Below are 18,614 nucleotides of genomic sequence, written 5' to 3' on the forward strand. Positions count from 1 at the left end.
TACCTAAAACCCAAACAAAAGGACTTATAAATCAATCAAAAGGGAAAGATTCTTTAAAGCCATTCTTTTTTCCTTAATTTTCCTATTAATGATATTTGTCCTTGAATTTTAGCTAAAACATAGGACCTATTGGCTGATTAGAGATCATCTAGTTTGGCCCCTTATTTTGTAGATAAGAAAACAAGCTCACTAAAGTAAATGACTTTTCTAATGTATCAGGTAGAAAGTTATGAATTGGGATTTGATCAGAGTTCTTATTACAAATGCAGAGTTCTCCATACTTACAGCTTTTTTTGGGATATAATTAGAAACTTGAAAACCTTTTTTGAGTTTATTTTGCAGATGTTGTTTGCAATTTTGAAGTAAAAAAAAGAATTGCATCCCATCTCTTTGGCAGCCTTTGAAAGTTAATCCGTTTTTGGTGGAGTGATTCAGCAAATGTAAGATCTTTTAAATTGATGGGGATGAAACTAAAATGTATGTATAGGCCCTTTCAAGTCAGAACCATTTTTGTCCATGTAGTAACACATATACTCTTATTATATTAATAAAAAAGTGATGTTTCTCTGAGAAGAAACTATTGGGCAATCTAGATGGCATATGGATGTTTTGTGACATTTGGATTTCTTGGCCTTTAGAGCCAATTCTTGCCCTCTGTTGGCTTGTGTAGGTAGGCAAAGATAATACTTCCTTCTAGTGACAATGAAAACTGACTAGTCTGGGTTGCACTTCCACTGGTCCCAAGTAACATGCAAGTATCCATGACTGATAGCCCATTCAAGAGTCCCAGGCCTTCTCTGTAATGATCAAGGACAATGAGAAGATGGAAATTTATCCTTAAGCACTTTTGCAAAGTTGAAAGTCAATTTTGTTAGTAGATGACTTATTTAGCTATCAGTCATTAGGGTTCTCAACACCATTTATTATGTAAGGTTGACTTGATGCAAGATTTTTTGGTCCATCCCTGTTTTTTCTTCAGTGTTGATAAAATTTAACTTCCATTATTTTACTCTTTGCTCTGCCTTTTTATAAGAATTTCAATCTAATTCTGAAGCCATTTACCAGATATTCTCCTCTTTGGGTTTTTAACAATTATTACCCAACACTTAGAAGAGCACAATATCCCCAGTTGTTGAGTGGTATTGTCTTATATTGTGTTGGATGGCTCATAATTGCTGTCCAATAACTCTTTGGTTGTATCTGTGTAGAAAACAGATTTAAATTTGCTTGATTTAGATTGATATTGATATCTCTAAAGTACAGAAAGAAGAAATTTAAGAAGTTCTTTCTATGCATTTAAAAGATTAATTGTTCAGTTAAAGATGGTATGTCTTTTAAAATTACAATCTAAGTTAATTTTCAAGCCCAGGCTCGTTGACAGTTATTTCCCACTTCTACCCCTATCTTTTAATTTTTGGCACATTGATAAAATATTCTTAACAAGTCTCTTATGGTTAAAACCTCTAATATAATTAAACTGCACAGAGAAGGATTTTTTTTTGAGGGGGGAGGCTGAGGCAATTGGGGTTAAGTGACTTACCCAGGGTCACACAAGTAGGAGGTTTTAAGTGTCTAAGGTCACATTTGAATTCAGATGCTCCTGATTTCAGGGCTGGTGCTCTATCCACTGCACCACCTAGCTGCCCCTATGTGCCACCTAGCTGTCCCCTATGTGATCTTGATAAAGATTTTGTTTTAGTCTCAAAAGAAGTACTGAAAAAAAAAAAAATTAATCCAGGCAATAGTTCTCTTAATACTGCAGCAATTTATATACAAAGGAGGGAGGAGAGAAGGTATTTTAGTAAAATAGGAGATTCATTTCGAGTTTGCTTCCTGTAATGGTGCATAAAGACTGTCAGAATCCAGGTAATAGATATATTTATAGGTCAGTATATTCCACTTAAAAAATAAAAAACACAAAACCCAGCTACTGATGACATGAAACAATCTCCCCAAACTTACCAATACATTTTTAATAATACGTGAAATATACTTGAATCACAGTTTTTCTATTTGTAAATAAAAATATACAGGTTGCAATTAGATCTCTAGTCAAGTCAAATGACAAACATCTATTGCATACTTTTCGTGTGTCAGGTACTACACTGTTTGAGAATTAAAAAAGGCAAAACCAGTTCCTGCCTTCAAAGACCTCTTATTCTAATGGGAATTCCAGATGGAAATTTTGCAAGGACTGTAATTATAAAACAAAAGCCTACAGGTTAGCATATTTATTTTTAAATGTAGTCCAATTCTTCGGTGAGAAATACAACTGAAGACTTGTACAGATGGAAAAAGAATCAAGTTTTGTTGAAAGAATTTTGTATCCTAGATTGGCTGAATTAGTATCTTAAGATATATCTCAGGGAAAAATGCCCAAAAAACATGGAAAGTCCCTATGTTAAACCTAGCAATTGTCAAATTTCCATGGTGTGTTAGTTCTGTTAGTATTGGTCTCTGAATAAAAAAAAAAAAATTACCCCCAAAATAGAACTTACTGAGCCAGAACCACCCACATCAACACACACTAAAGTCTGAATATTATGAAAATTCTTTAAAACTTTCTTTTTCCCCCAATTTAGGGTATATGGAGGATATGCATTACTTGCTAGCTACCTATTTTGCTGTCTGTCCTTCAGGGGTCCTGAAATTTGGAATAAATTGTTCTTTTTGGAAAAGCAAGGGCAAAATTACATAAAGTCAGTGGTTTACAATGATAAGATGTAGGTTTCAAGTTGACATGTATGTAATATAAGCTGATCATCTTTGTGATGATAGAACTCCATTTTATCTTTTCCCTTTTCTCATTCATTCTTTTATTTTTTTTCTTTTGACTTTAATCCCTTTACTGGGATTTCCTACTAGCAACTAAAGTAATTTCTAAAATGGCATATTTTCCTTAGAATGCTTTCCTCCTTCTCTGAAATACAGAGATCACAACCCTTGTATGCTTTTCTGGAAGTAGCTGAGGGGGGGGGGGGGGAGAAGGGACAGGGAAAGCAACTCCCTGTGACCAATATAGTTTGAAGAGCCTTTAGGAAGTCAAGAAAGTCCTCAGATGAAAAAAGAATCATCTCTTCTGCTCTTCCTCTTTTCTTCCTCCCCCAGTATTTATTTTCTTAAAATTCTATAAACCCAAGTATTTGAACAAAGCAAATTCCATCTTACCCAAACTTAATCCTAGTGAGTTAGAAAGATATGTACACACCTCTCTCATTTCCTTGAATTTTATATAAACAAATACAAATGTCTCAGCCCATTAAAAAAACAAACAAACAGGACTATGTAATATGTGCTCTAAGATTCCCTAAAGTTTAATCCATATATTTTGGAAAAATAGAAGAGGGAATATGCTCATAAGAAGAAATACTAAAATTAAGATTGTAAAATCTAGTTTGTCTCTTTGATTTCAGGTGTCAATAAAAAAGAGCAAATATATTAATTTTTCATTTTTGCTAGCCAAAATGAATTTTTTCCATTTTTTCTCCTTAATTGGGGGAGGGATTATATTTTAAATTATGAATTGTCTCCCTCCTTTTATACTCTGCACTAGGAAAGACCATCATCTGACTCATTTATAAATATATGTAAAACTATACTTTGTGTACTTCTATTTATTAGTTCTTTTTCTGGATGTGAAAAGCATCTTCCTTCATAGGTCCTTTATAATGATCTAAGTATGATACTCAGAATAATTTGATGGTTCACATTTATTCTTTGAATAATCTACAATGGTTTCTTGGTTCTGCTCACTTTGCTTTTCATTATTTCATAAAAGTCTTTCCATGTTTTTCTAAAAATAACCTGCCCATCATTTCTTACAGTAGTACTATTCTATCATAATCACAAGCCACAAGTGGTTTAACCATTTCCCCATTAATGAGCATCCCCTTAATTTTTATTTCTTTTCTATCACAAAGAAAGCTGCTATTAAAATAATTTTTTTTTTGGCTGAGGCAATTGGGGTTAAGTGACTTGCCCAGGGTAACACAGTTAGGAAACATTAAGTGTATAAGACTAGATTTGAAATCAGGTCCTCCTGACTTCAGGGTTGGTGCTCTAGCCACTGTGCCACCTAGCTGCCCCTGCTATAAATATTTTAGAAAATATAAGTTCTTATTCTTTTTCCCGGATCCAAATATATTTATTTTTTTCACATTTGCTAGCACTTGTTACTAAGGCCTCCGTATGAGTTTGAAAGGAGACTATCCAACACCTTTTAAAATCTGAAGACTTTTTGTCTCAAAGTCTAAGTGGGTTGTTGGACACTTATACATGAGGCTTTGGAAATAATGGTGTGAAACTAAAACCTACCTCACAGGGTTGTTGTGAGGAAAACATTTTGTAAACCATTATCATTTAAGAACTGTGAGCCATTAATAAAAGGGGCATTAGAAATTAATCTCCACAGGTTCTTAAGGTGAGTATCCTTAATGAGAAATCTCTTTTCAAAGCTGAAATCCCTTATTTCTATTTTCTCTCTTGGTCCTGGCTTTTACAAACCATTTTTGCCTTTAAAGGAAATTCTTATTTGAAGGAATACTCTTGAATTCAATCCATTCCACATGGATCCTTCTTTAGCCCTTACTACATCTTTCCTTATAGAATTAATGTTATATGGTTAATGCTGACTGAATATTTAGGAAAGAAAAGTGTTGATTAAAAACATGACTTCATAACATCTCCAATTTGGAAATTATTTCAAAGGGTTTTCATTCAATCCATATCTAAACAGGGAGAGAACAAGAATCTGACGTGGATTAGGTAACTTGACAAGGAGTCATTCAGGCTTCCTCCCTCTTCCAGCTGATATTCATTCTTTTCAGTTTTTGAAGATAGTTTTTAGGTGTCCCCCGAAGTTCCTGTAGGCTAAATGATTCCAGTTCCTTTAGTGAATCCCCCTTGTCTGTGAACCAGAAGGCCCTTTACTGCGCAAGTTACTTTCCAGTAGATATTCTTTAACTCATCAGTGTTTTCTCATATTAAATTGAATTCTTGCGACAAAACTTGTATACAAGCCACTTAGGTCAATATATTCTTAGTGTAGTACATCAGTGGCCCTCAAATATACCTAGATATTTTAATTCTGGAGCTTTACTATTACAAATTTATTCCTAGATGAAATCTTCTTTGAAATGCAAATATTTCTAGGAAAGCAATTCAGCAAAGGTGTTAGTGATTCATATAATTCCTTTTCCAAAGGATCCCAGTCACATGAAATTATAGACATTTGTTAAGCAGTGGTAAGAGATGAAAAGAGGGAGAACAAATAGTAGCAACAGTCCTAGAGGGAACTTGTTCATTATATTTATCGAGGGTCACCCTTCCACCCCCCTCACCCTCCGCTATCAGTGTAGTGGGCCAGGTGCCATTTTATGTTCTTTCATTTATCTAATGATCCTATTCCTATTTCAAGTCAGCCTAGAGCTATTTTGATTGCCCGCTTTTTGCCCATGAAATAACATTTTTCTTGTGATTAAGATTTTTCCTAGACAATCTTATTGGAGTAATGTCTGCCTGAGCATTTCAGAATGGGATCATGTATTTGGAAGATGAAGAGACTTTATTCTAAATACACTAAGAAATGAAATTAAAATAAAATAGACTATCAAATATATGTAAAACTTTTCTTTCTTTAAAAGAAAAATAAAAGTGATCTTTCTAGAGTCATTTCGAAACCAAACTGTGGCAAAATTAATCTTTGGAAATAAATTCCTAATTTGCCCTTTCTATATTCTTCAGTTTGTTTTCTCCTTCCTAGGGAAGTACCACTACCACTACCACCACGACTTATTGCTGATGGAAGGGGAGGGGAAAATAATAAGTATTTATAACCATCTTCCACATATATGTCAGAGACTATGCAAAAGCACTTTATAAATATTTCATTTAATGCTATATCCACTTGGAAGGCAGGTGCTATTATTTTTCCCATTTTACAGATGAAGAAACTGAGGTAGACAGCAGTTAAAGAACTTTCTCAAGATTACGTAGCTAGTCATGTGTCTGAAGGCAGCTTTGAATTCAAGTCTTCCTGATTTCAGGTCCACTACACCAACCAGCAGCTACTCTACTACCACTGCTTGGAGCATAATGCATTAAGATTGTTGGCAATCTTAGGGGAGGTGGTAGGGGGAAGGAGGAGAAAATCTGAAACACAAGGCTATACAAGGGTCAATGTTGAAAAATTATCCCTGCATATGTTTTGAAAATAAAAAGCTTTAAAAAACAAAGATTGTTGGCAAGACACTTTAACCTATGTATGACATCTCATTTTATCCTCACAACAATCCTATAAAATAGATATTATGACCCTCATTTCATAGATGAGAAAACTGAAGCTAAGAAGTTAAAGGACATGTACAAAATAAAGTAGATAACAAACATTGAAGGCACGATTTTAATGCAAGTTTCCCTGTATCCATTGCATCATTAGAAATACAGACATAGTTATCAAATTAGATCACTCATTATATATGATGAATGGACTATGCGTTTATGAGTGAAGTCACGTTTCCCTTGGGTACTACCCTAGTGCTCCCATGTTCTCTAAGAAGCTACTTAAAATCTGCTTTCTGGGAAAGAACCTGAGGAACCTACTTATAAATCTTGATGTGTTATCTTTCTCAAAAGTATTTTCAATTAAAGAGCTGTAAATGGTGCTTATGATCTTTTAGGGAGATTAGATTTAAAAAGATGAGTTTAATATATAACTTGACACTGCAAAACTGTGTGGTGTATTAGGAGAAGCATTATCGAGGAGGTGAAATTTGGTTTGGGAATTAACAAATAAATAAAAATTACATAGACAATAAAGGGAAAGAAGAGAAAATAAATGACAGAGCGAGAAAGAAGAGAAAAAATAGAGACAAACATACAGAGAGAGATAAAGACAGAGAAACAGAGAGATAGAAAGATAGACAGACAGACACATACACACAGAGAAAATGGAAATGTACAATGTATCAAGCACTGAGAGAAGCACAAAAAAGGCAAAAGACAGTCCATTCTATCAAGGAACTCACAGATTAAGGAGAGAGACAATATATACAATAAGTACAGGCAATATAAGGCAAAGATAAATTGGAGACAAAGTATAGGACACATTTGGGAAACAGAACAGTTCCACCAATTTTCATAATGCAGGAGCATAGAATATGTAGAAGGAGAATAAAATGAAGAACCACTGAAAAGGTAGAATAAATAGCATTAAAAGATGGATAGTTTAAATTCCAGGCAAAAATTTATTTTTTATGTGGTGTACACTAAGGAATTCCTGAATATTTTTGATCAGAGGTGGGTGGGTTGTGATTACATATATTTTTAAATTTTAAATTTAAAAAAAATTATTTTTTTAGATTATATATGTACTTTCATGTGACGCCACATTAGCACCCAGGACACCCCAGAATCAGCCAGTCAGGATAAGCAAAAGTCTGTCTTTATTCTTGGTCTTAGATGCAGGATTGTACAGGATGGAAGCAGAATCTCCTCGACCACCTTCTCCCTCGTCTACTGCCAAAGAGTGACCCTGGCTAGTCTTACTCCACCCCCTAGTCCCTCCTATAATCCTTTGTATGCACCAATCATTGAGCCAGTAAAGGATAGTGGAAAAGACCATTTTCTAAGCATATACCCATAGAGTATTGTCCAATCCGTAGTTAGTTTCAAGTGCTCTGCAGTCTTGACCTCAGTGCACCAATCATTGAGCCAGTAAAGGATAGTGGAAAAGACCATTTTCTAAGCATATGCCCATAGAGTATTGTCCAATCCGTAGTTAGTTTCAAGTGCTCTGCAGTCTTGACCTCAGTGCATCGACTCAATAGTTTCAGCCCTCTACACTTTAATTTTGCATATTTCCATATGAGTCATATTGAGAGAAAACTCAGAACAAAAGGGAAAAATCATGAGAAAGGAAAAAAAGAAGAAAAAATGGGTGAAAACAATAGATTATATATATTCTCTCTCTCTCTTTCTCTCTCTCTCTCTTTTTTATTTTTTGCTGCGGTAATTGGGGTTAAGTGACTTGCCCACAGTCACATAGCTAGGAGCACATGTATTTTTTTTTTTTAAATTATTATTATTATAGCTTTTTATTTACAAGATATATGCATGGTTAATTTTTCAGCTTTGACAATTGCAAAACCTTTTGTTCCAACTTTTCCTCTCCTTCCCCCCATCCCCTCCCCCAGATGGCAGGTTGACCAATACATGTTAAATATATTAAAGTATAAGCTAAATACAATATACGTATACATGTCCAAACAGTTATTTTGCTGTACAAAAAGAATCGGACTTTGAAATAGTGTACAATTAACCTGTGAAGGAAATCAAAAATGCAGGTGGACAAAAATATAGGGATTGGGAATTCTATATAGTGGTTCATAGTCATCTCCCAGAGTTCTTTCGCTGGGTGTAGCTGGTTCAGTTTATTACTGTTCTATTGGAACTCATTTGATTTGTCTCATTGTTGAAGAGGGCCACATCCATCAGAATTGATCATCATACAGTATTGTTGTTGAAGTATATAATCATCTCCTAGTCCTGCTCATTTCACTCAGCATCAGTTCATGTAAGTCTCCCTTTCTGAAATCATCCTGTTGGTCATTTCTTACAGAACAATAATATTCCATAATATTCATATACCACAGTTTATTCAGCCATTCTTCAATTGATGGACATCCACTCAGTTTCCAGTTTCTGGCCACTACAAAGAGGGCTGCCACAAACATTCATGCACATACAGGTCCCTTCTTCCTTTCTTTAAAATCTCTTTGGGATATAATCCCAATGGTAACACTGCTGGGGTCACACACACACACATATATATATTTTAAATAGCTTTTTATTTAGAAGTTATATGCATGGGTAATTTTACAGCATTGACAATTGCCAAACCTTTTGTTCCAATTTTTCCCCTCCTTCCCCTCATCCTCTCCCCGTAATGGCAGATTGACCAATACAGATCACATATATTCTTAATAGTATTTTATTTATTCAAATACATGTAAAGATAATTTTTAGCATTCATTTTTGTAAGATTTTATGTTCCAAGTTTTCTTTCTCCTTTACCTTCCTTTGCCCCAAAATAGCAAGCAATCTTATATAGATTGTATCTATAACCCTCATGTACACAAACATGCACAATCCTTTTAAACATATTTTCATATTGTGATCATATGTATTCTTAAGAAAAATGAATATGGAGAGTAGATTGGAGTCGAAAGAGAGTAGACTTGGGAAACCTGAACAAAATCCAGGGTGATGTTAATGAAAGATTATATTTTCTTATTGAGGAGAAGGGGGAAAAGTGTATGGAAGTGAGAGATATTTCAGACAAAATAAAGGTCTAGATGATATAGTATACTATCAGTTTGTAGTAATATTAAGTTGGTTTCATGATTGTCTATAGCAGTGTTTAACAGCTGGAAAACAAAAATTGAAAAATGAATAGTGTGGATTGCCAAAATAAAGATTAACCAGTTGGGTATGGCAAAAGGTTAAGATAGGGTGCAGGCGATTTTATGGCAATAGCTAATTAAATATTAAAATGGAGCTCAGAGGTCAAGGCTGTGTATGGAAAATAGTGAAAACTGAGAAGGGTAGATCAACTGGGGGAAAAATGCTGAGTCAAGGGACCTGGGGTTATTATAAGGACAAAGACTTTTAGGTTTAGTGTAAGTAGGAGAATGGGAGAAGTGAAAGGATGGGGGAGTATATATTTAAACAGTGGAATTTCAAATTTCCAGGAGATATGAGGTGGACAAGAGGAAGGATATTGGAGGTGGGGCAGTTGAGGAATTATGTAGTAAAGTTGTTAGAGGAGTTCATCAACATGAATATGAAGTCCTCAATAATTTATTTATTAAAAGTCATTGATGCGTTTTGGAGAGTGACTTGAGGGTCAATAGATGATGACAGCAACAATAGGAAGAGATTGCTATAATTAGATTTCTTAGAATTCATTTCTAATTACTTCCTTTTTTTTTTTTTTTTCTATTTTTACCTGGTTGTTTAATTCTTCCTCTCAGTCAAGTAGATTTCTCTCTTTCTTTCTAACTAGTCCTGTTTCATTTTTTGTGCCCCTTTTCAGAGAAGATTTCTCTCCTTCAGTCACTTCACTATTCATTTTCTCTGACTATTTTCTGTACACCATTCTATGCCATGGCCCCTATTGCTTACCTAGATCCTTTCCATTTTCTTTATTTCTTGTGAAATCAAAACTTTCTTAGTTACCCATTCTGCCATTTCCGTGGAGTCCATTTCAAAAGAAAAAAAGGAATTGATGGTGACAGAGGTAGGCTCTGAATGGGGCAATGAGTAAAGAAAATGACAGTGCTTTCTTTAGATGCTTATGAGTTAGGGGGATTGAGAGTGGATTACCTATAGAGGGGATCCTGTCAATTTAGACTTTTCAACATCTTTCAAATATACCCCCTTCTTTTCTCTGACACTTCTACCACTGGAGAGCAGGTATTTATCACTTCAGGCCTTGATTATTGCAATAGCTGATTGGCGGTTTTGCCTATCTCACCTCTCCCCACTCTAATCCATCCTCCATTCATCTAGCAAAGTGACTTTCCTAAAATGTAGGTCCAATCATATCACCATGACCACCTTACCCACATGGTCAAATTATTCCAGTGGCTTCCTTTTTCCTCCAGAAACAAAAACTGCTCAGTTTGGCCTTCAAAGTCCTTCACAACTTAGCATCCTCCTATTCTTTCACTCTATTTACAACTTACTCCCCAACACACCCATTTCAGTCCAGTGACACTGGCCTCCTGGCTGTCCCACAAACAAGACACTCTCTTGGTTCAGAGCATTCTCTCTGACTAGAGCACTGGAACATTCTCCCTCCTTCACTCTGACTACTGACCTTCTTAACTTTTCTTAAGTCCCTATTTTAGTTGGGACTTTAGTTTTTTCAGGAATCCTTTCCTAACCCCTTTAAATTCTTATGCCTTCTCTCTGTTAATTATTTCCTATTTATTTTGTATATAGCTGACTTTGTGTGTGTGTGTGTGTGTGTGTGTGTGTATATATATATATATATATATATTTATTGCATGTTGTCTCCCTCCTTAAAGTGTAAGTTCCTTGAAGGGAAGGATTTTTGCCTGTTTTTGTATTAGCTTAGCACAGTGCCTGGTACATAGTAGTCATATAATAAATGTTTACTGAGGAAGTAATAAATGTGTTATCCTCAGGTTTAAGTACAAAGGAGGAAGTAGAAGGAATCATTGTCAGAAAGTTCAATGATATAAAAGAACTTTTTGTAAATTTAGAGTTTCAAAGGATTGAATTATCAAAGAATTGTTCTAAAATATGGATAAACCAGATTGGAATGAATCATGGAAGGAGTAGGGTTGATTAGCGTAGATGTTATTCTAGTGGAAATAGTATGGGTATGTAGCTTACAGAGTAATTAATATCAAATTGTAGGGTTTCAGATGAGCATGTTTTGGACCAGGGGTTCCTAACACTCCTCAAATCAAAGCATGACACCTTATATACTCTATTTATTCATGAGAACAACCCTGTATCCAGAACAATACAGCCATATTTTCTTCACTAAATTAAGAACAGAATAACCTTTTATATTTACTAAAGAGAGAAGGAACCCTTATTTCATATAACTAAACAGTGACATTCTTTAATAGATGCATACATAAGACTAGAGAGAATTTCCAACCATATTTATGACTCTGGCAATGAATTAGGGAACTAATTTAACTTTTAAGACATATGTAAATATTGGTTTGAATTGGCTAAAATAAAAATTCCAAGGCTTCAATATTGCTAAATACTCTTTGCACAAAGAGTTGTGATACGGGAGCCACCTGCCAGTGGCTGCTGGAGGTCTAACTCAGACCTGTAGAATGGATCTCTTCATGTGAGAGGATGATGGTGATACAAGGAGACTGAGAAGCAGTTGTGTTCTCTGACCTCTCTCCTCTTCCCTCTTGCCTCCAATTTATTTCATTCCCAATCCACAAGGAACATTTGTGAAGGCTGCTTTGCAACTACTTCATGTTTATGATTCACAGTTATGAATTGACCTGCCCCTTTATCTAAGCATAATCCTTAACAAATAATATCTCTGATATCTGTGACCTCTTGGGTCCAAGATTGGTCAATTTCTCTTGAAGATAATGTTATCTTGTTCTCAGATCTCTTTTCCTTTGTGCTCCTGATGCTCACACCTTTCCAAAACCCAACTCTGGATTCCTCCTCCCATCTGGCTTCTTTCACTAAATGTGCTCCTGAGCAGAGACAGAAGAAACTGCAACTTGTCAGACTCTGAAAATGAATGACCAAAGAGTCCCAGAGGTTATTACACCAATGTTAACTCTAAAGAAGTAAAATAAAATAAAACCAAAGAGCTCAGAGATTATAGGCAAAAAGTCTTCTCTGTTCCATTGGCAAAGGGAAACTAGATATTCATGCTCTGTCAGAGAGCAGACCCAAGACAGCAAGGGTAAATCTTCATACATATATATATAGTCATGGATACATAAAGAGTCAGGCAGGGAGGTGTAACCATCACAATGAGGGGTAACAGCAACAATAGGACAAGTGTACCTAGTGGAAATAGCCTATTCATTGCAGGGCTGTATGACTGCAATGTGGTTCCCTGCAGGTACTTGTCTGACCTCAGGGACCATCTAAGTTTGACCAGAGCTCATTCTGTGATTTGCTTCAGTAGAGTTCTTCCAGAGAGTGAATGCAAAAGATTGTTGTTATTCCAATCTCAGGGCACAGCTTACTTGTGGGACCTTAGCTCTTTAAAACAGGGTGGGTCCTAATTGTAAAAAGGGAGAGATAAAAAGAGAGGGATGGTCTTAGTTTGGGGATCCAGACAAATCTAAATGGATTGGATCCACTCTACATTTATGTTATCTAATTTCAATTTGGCCATCAATGTAATTAGAAACTCTTTTTTCTCCTTTCTAATTGGGCCTCTGGACTAATCTATGGTAGATCCTTTTCTAAATCTTTTCTTCTCTCTTCAGACTTCTTATACTATCTCTTCCTTCCTCCCTCTGAGCCTAGGGTCCTTCCTTATAGTTGTTTGAGAAAATAGAGACCATTTACATGAGCATTTCTCTTTTCTTTTCTACATCTCAAATCTCTTTGAAATTATTATTCTTTTGAGTTTGATTGAGTCTTGATGTCTCATAGTGTGCCCTATTCTCCTTTTTTTTTCTTTTCTCTTTTTTTGCGGGGTGGAGGCAAGATAATTGGGATTAAGTGACTTGCCCAGAGTCATACAACTAAGAAGTGTCAAGTGTCTAAGGCAGAATTTGAAATTTTTCTATAATTTCTCACATGGTAACATTATCAGCTCCAATGCATATACTTAACATTTCTGTGCAGATGACTTCCATATCTCTAAATCAAGAACTATTATCTCTCCTGAATTCCCATTCTATATCCCTAACTGCTTTTTGGATATTTCAACTGCATTTACAGACATCTTAGGAACATATCCAAATATAATTTCCCCCCTTAAACATATCCATCTTTAAAAAAATTTTTTTTATTAAAGCTTTTTATTTACAAAACATATGCATGGGTGATTTTTCAACATTGACCCTTGCAAAGCCTTCTGTTCCAAATTATTGCCTCCTTCTCCCCATCCTCTCCCCTAGATGGCAGGTAGTCCAATACATGTTAAATATGTTAAAATATAAAACATATCTGTCTTTTGAACCTTTTGATTTCTCTTGAGGATGTTAGCATCTTTGAAGTCCCCCAGGTTTTCAAATTTGGCTTTATTATATTGGACTTTTCATTCCCTCTTAATATACATATAGACTGGGTTGTCAAATTTTGTTGTTTCTACCCATAACATCTCTCTCATCCATCTCCTTTTTGCTATTCACCTGGCCACCAAACTAGTTTAGTCCCTCATTATTGCCAGCCTAAATAATAACTTCTTATTGGTCTCCTTCTCTCAACTCCCTCCTCTGCCAAGTGATTCTCCATGTAGCTATCAAAGTGATTTTCCTGAAATGTAGATCTAACTATGTCACTTTTCAACTCAAAAACTCTGGTGGCACCCAGTTAGTTTTAGGATTAAATACAAGCTCTTCCATTCAATTTTTAAATCCTTTCACAACCTGATTCCAAAACTTACTCTATATTACTCTCCTTTTCTATCTATGGATTACCTACAATTTAATCCTTTTTGTTATGGTACACATACAGTATGGTACATCCATAGTATTCCTCCCATTTCTATGTCTTCAAAGTATCTGGAATGCATTCTCATTTCACCTTTGCTTTTTAAATCTTTTATTTACTTTAATATTCTGCTTTGACTTTGGAGGAGTCCCAATTCACTCACAAGTAGACATTGCTTTTACGATGTTATCCATTCTCTGAGAATGCAGGACAGACAACAAAAAAACAACAATGACCAATAGTACTTCCTACATGAAATCTTTCTTGATCCTGTCTTTGGTAGTTAGTTCTCTCCACTCCTTAAATGAATTTTATATTTATTTTGTACATATTTTTTTATGCATAAATCATCATCCTGGATAGAAAGCTCCTTAAGGGCACCCAGAGATGCTTTCTTTTTTGCTTTCATATCCTCAGCGCTTAGCATAGTACTTGGTTATTAGTTGCAATCATGCTATACTTTGATTAAAAAATCTACCTCCTTTTTACCTTTAGCTCAGACCCATAGGTGGAAATTATTGCATTTAGAAGAATCCCCCAAAATAGCTAATGGTTATTAAACCATTTGTCAAACAAAGAAAGAAGAATTTACATACTAAGTTCATAGTCAGATCAGTCAGGCAGTTACTAAATAACCAGAGAATAAGATTATTCTGGCAGGCCCCTAAAAACAAACTTTAACATAAACCTTATCTTTTCCTTCTGATACAATGAATGATATTTTAGTATAAGTGTAACAAAAGCATTCTCTGACTCTTCTTGTAGGCTTTCTTTTCATTAGCTATGATGTATTTTCCTTTCCCAGGAACAAAAAACCCCAAAATAACATTATATTTTTATATCCACTTATTTTTCATTTGCAGGTAAAAAGTCCTGTCTCCCCTTCATTTTTTAGTATTTCTCAGTTAGAAAATTCTAATTTTTCTTCATTTATGTAAAAGTTGGGGTTTTGAATTAAATAGAAAACTACAATGTCCGATTTAAAAGTGGTCAACGTTTTTTATTTTGCTTTGGTTTAGTATACAATATTTTGTCAATTAATAACGTTCTTTTCCCAAAATACTTTCACATTTGTCAAGGGTCTATTGACTTGGTCCAATTTCAGAGGAAAAACTTTCCTACTGCCATGATAAATGCCCACTCTGAGGTCTCCTAACTTAAATTTGAGGTTTAAGAAACAAGTTTTGGTAGTATCAGTGTCCCAGATAATTTGTCAAGTTGTCTTGAATCCAGTTATCCTGGAGCCTTTAGGATGGCAATTATCTTGTTGTCTAGTTTTCATGTCTGTTTAAGCTTCCCTATCACATTCATATTCATCTAAGACCTTTCTAACATCATTGCTAAGAATTCCCTATTAAATCTCTTTCCTCTTCACGAAGTATGTACAAGACTTAAGTTGACCTACCTTCTATATTAATCATACTTGTAAGAGCTAATTATTAGCAAGTTATTTCATATGTTCTTTCTAATTTTCCAAATGTATTATGGTTTATTGCTTTATTCAGAAGGAAGAATAAATGGAGGATATTAAGAGGAATAAATGACCCTTATTTTATTATTGTAATTAGCACCATTGGAAAAGGAAATAAGCCACTCCAGTATCTTTGACAAGAAAACTCCAAATGGGGGTCACAAAGAGTCAGACACGATTGAAATGAATGAATAATAATTAGCACTTATCTTCTAGCTATATTTTCATTATTAAGTTAAAAATAGTATATCCTTACATATGTCATGAAGAATATAGCACCTTCTAAAATCTATAAAGAAATAAAGCTCAGGTATAAAAGAGTGTGTAGATTTATGGCAGTGGGACAAGGTGTATAGATTAATAGAAAAGGGATAAAGAGGGAGACAAAGGGTGGAATAGGATAGAGTGGGAGTATAGATGGGGATGTAGATTTATGGCAGTGGGGCAAAGTTTGCAGATTAATGGGAAAGGGTAAAAGGTGGGGTAAGAAGATATGGGTGGGAGGAGGTTAAGTAATAGCAAGGCAAGTGAAGGAATAAAATTGAAATAAAAGAGTTAGTAGGAATAGGAATGAGAGATATATACAAACATAACAAGGCTCAGGAGTAGAATTTATTAGGAAAAATATGGCTAGTAATCATTGATCTCAGATAAAGTCAAACTAAAGATTCAATCAAGAGAGAAATCTACATTATGTTATCGATATTACATGTTAATATTGCTTTAGATGTCTCTCTATAAATGCAAATGTATTTATGTCAGTGTGTATGCATGTAGGAGTATCTATGTGTGTGAATATATTTATAGATGTTTGTATAAATGTCACCTTCTTGGGGACGGGGGTGGGGGGTGGGGTGGATATGAAAGAGGAAAAAAAGGATAAAGCAAAAAGTATGCAGCAGAGAAGAAAAGAATAACCTACAAGGAAGCAAAGATTGACAGTTGTGAATATAATCTCTTCTATTATTATATATGCTCTCTTGAAATGGAAATTTATTGTTACATATTTTGAATGCTCCCTGATGTTCTGCTAGGCACATGATAATGATTTTTTTTTAAATTTCCTTTTCTGTCTTTTTCTGTTTTGTTTTTTCTTATTTTGTATTTAGTTTTAAATAAATATTAGAAAAATAAAAAGCATATCTTTTTATGTTTGCCAAAGAAAATAAAAACATTGTTTCTAAATTTAACAATTATTTAATCCCCTATGAATTAAAAGCTGAATAAAAGAAATATCTAGTTAAGTCAATTTTGATTTGAGTCTGATCAAGATTTGAGTCTTGATTGAGATGATATATAATACTGAAAGCAGTATTAAGAAGCAAAACTCTATCCTAAGGATCCAGATCGCATGCAAAACTTTTAACAGAAGCAGTAAATTAAAAAAAAAAGCAACCTACAAACAAGCCAATATTTGACAATGATTAAATTGAAAAATGGTCAGTTCTTTTTCCTAAATTTTGTTTTTTTGGAGAGGGCGGGTGGTGATCAATGATCGTGATTCCTTCATGCCGAGTGAAGATGGAACAATAAAAGAATGGACTTAAACTCAAGCAAGACAAATTCAAACAAGATAGATGTAAGGAAAATATCACTTTTTAGAGTCACGAAACACTAACATGGGTTACTGAATATTATAAAAAGTATTCCTGGAGTGCTTTAAGACTAGTATGACTAGGTTACATAGTAGACAAAGTGCTGAACTCAGATCAGGAAAATCTGCCTCAAACTTTTGGTAACTAACTTTGGGCAAGTCCCTTAGTTTGTCTTATCCCCTTATCTCTAAAATGGGAATAATAATAACAATGTCAAACTCAAAGAGTTAATATGAAGATGAAATTGGATAACATGTGAAGCACTTTGCAAATCTTAAAGTGTTATATAAATGCTAGCCATAAATATTATTAGAACAGCCAAACATGTTTAATATGGCTCATTTCCATAGTTGTCCATTTGAAGATAGAGAGCCAGCAGATCTTTTAAGGTCTTTTCCAGCTCAATTTCCCAATTTTTCATTTCCCAATAATTCTAATCAGTGCTTTCAGATGCTTTCTTGACCTCCATGTCTTGGTTTCTCCATCTGTAAAATGGGGATATAATAGCACTTATACAGAGTTGTGAGAATCAAGTGAGTTAACCAAGACATGGAGAGATTTTATGACTTCCTTAGGGTCGTACAGCTAAGTAAGAATCTAAGGCAGGATTTGAACTTAAGTCTTTCTTCCTGACTCTTGGTCTAGTGCTCTGACCAGGCTACCTCAAAGAAAGATAGAAGGAATCCTAGAAGTCATTTAGTACAATCTAAAAAGGGAAGATACTTGCTTGAGGTTGTGTGGTTCAGATACCATTTAATAAAAAACTGGAGAGACCTCTAGAAGCAAAGCAAAGTTTATTATACGTTCTCATGAGAATCGGGCATCCCACCCATCAAACAGATAATCGAAGGGAGGAGGCGCTGTAGGGGGCAGGGGCAGCCCTTTTAATCCCTAATGCAAATACCCCCTCCTGCCACTGACCCTGATTCTTATTGGCTGAGGATCTTATATTCTAAATGCGGGAACTACCCAAGAAATTGAACTTGAGCAATAAGTACAAAGTTGCCCATATTTGACTGAAATAGGAAGGATAACAAGAAGGGGACTTAAGTATGCCCTTAGGAGGATAGCAGGGAGGGGGCTTAAGTATGCCCTGGACTTAATGCTTAAAAATCCTTCAGACCTACTCAAACTTTGAAATAAATAAAGCCTTACTCGATTTTCACAACTGTCTTGAAAGATCTCACCTCATCTGGTTCAAGGTTATAATGTTTTATGTAAATTACCAGTTAGATGAGATGAATAATTAGTCAGATAATATTATCCAGTTGAAACGAGTTTATTTTAATTAATGTTAAGTTGACCCTATCATGTATCAATATATGTAAGGTGATTTACATATGTTTTGTAGTAGCAGC

The sequence above is a fragment of the Sarcophilus harrisii genome, chromosome 1 (genome assembly GCF_902635505.1).
Source record: "Sarcophilus harrisii chromosome 1, mSarHar1.11, whole genome shotgun sequence".
NCBI classification, from domain to species: domain Eukaryota; kingdom Metazoa; phylum Chordata; class Mammalia; order Dasyuromorphia; family Dasyuridae; genus Sarcophilus; species Sarcophilus harrisii.